Source organism: Phalaenopsis equestris, unplaced genomic scaffold (genome assembly GCF_001263595.1).
Source record: "Phalaenopsis equestris unplaced genomic scaffold, ASM126359v1 Scaffold000006, whole genome shotgun sequence".
NCBI lineage: Eukaryota > Viridiplantae > Streptophyta > Magnoliopsida > Asparagales > Orchidaceae > Phalaenopsis > Phalaenopsis equestris.
In genome coordinates, this window is record NW_018164448.1 from 1,077,200 (window position 1) to 1,077,735 (window position 536).

The window sequence follows — 536 nt, forward strand, 5'->3', positions numbered from 1 at the left end:
CGGCAGCCACCTCATTTCTTTATAAGATTAATTTAACAATTATATGTTTTAAATTTTGCATGTGTTATTTTTTTAAATTAAAAAAAAGGAAAAGACTTGAGATCTAAATGAGTCTTACTAGAACAAGGAAAGCGAGAGACTTATCTTATTACACCTAGCATTGTAAAACTCCGACTTTCAGGTGGCATACTCACACTGGACTCAGGTATGGAGTCCAGATGTAATAATTTTTCATATGCAAGCCTTTAAACTACAAACTTTTTGGTTGAATGACTCAACGCTCAACCAATATGCTAAGGTGGCTTATGTCCCCCATGTTGTCTATTTTTTACTCTCTCAAAGCTCTTAGTATGTCTTTGACTGTGATCAAAAATTGTGTTTGACTATAGCTATAACACTTCATTGTCTCTCTTCTCTCCTTACATCAAAAAATTCATCTTTTTTTCTCTTATCATTAAAAAACCTTAAAAAACCTCTCTATGTCTTTAACACTTCATGACCTTTAACCATCATTGATCGTTGTGAATATGGAAAAT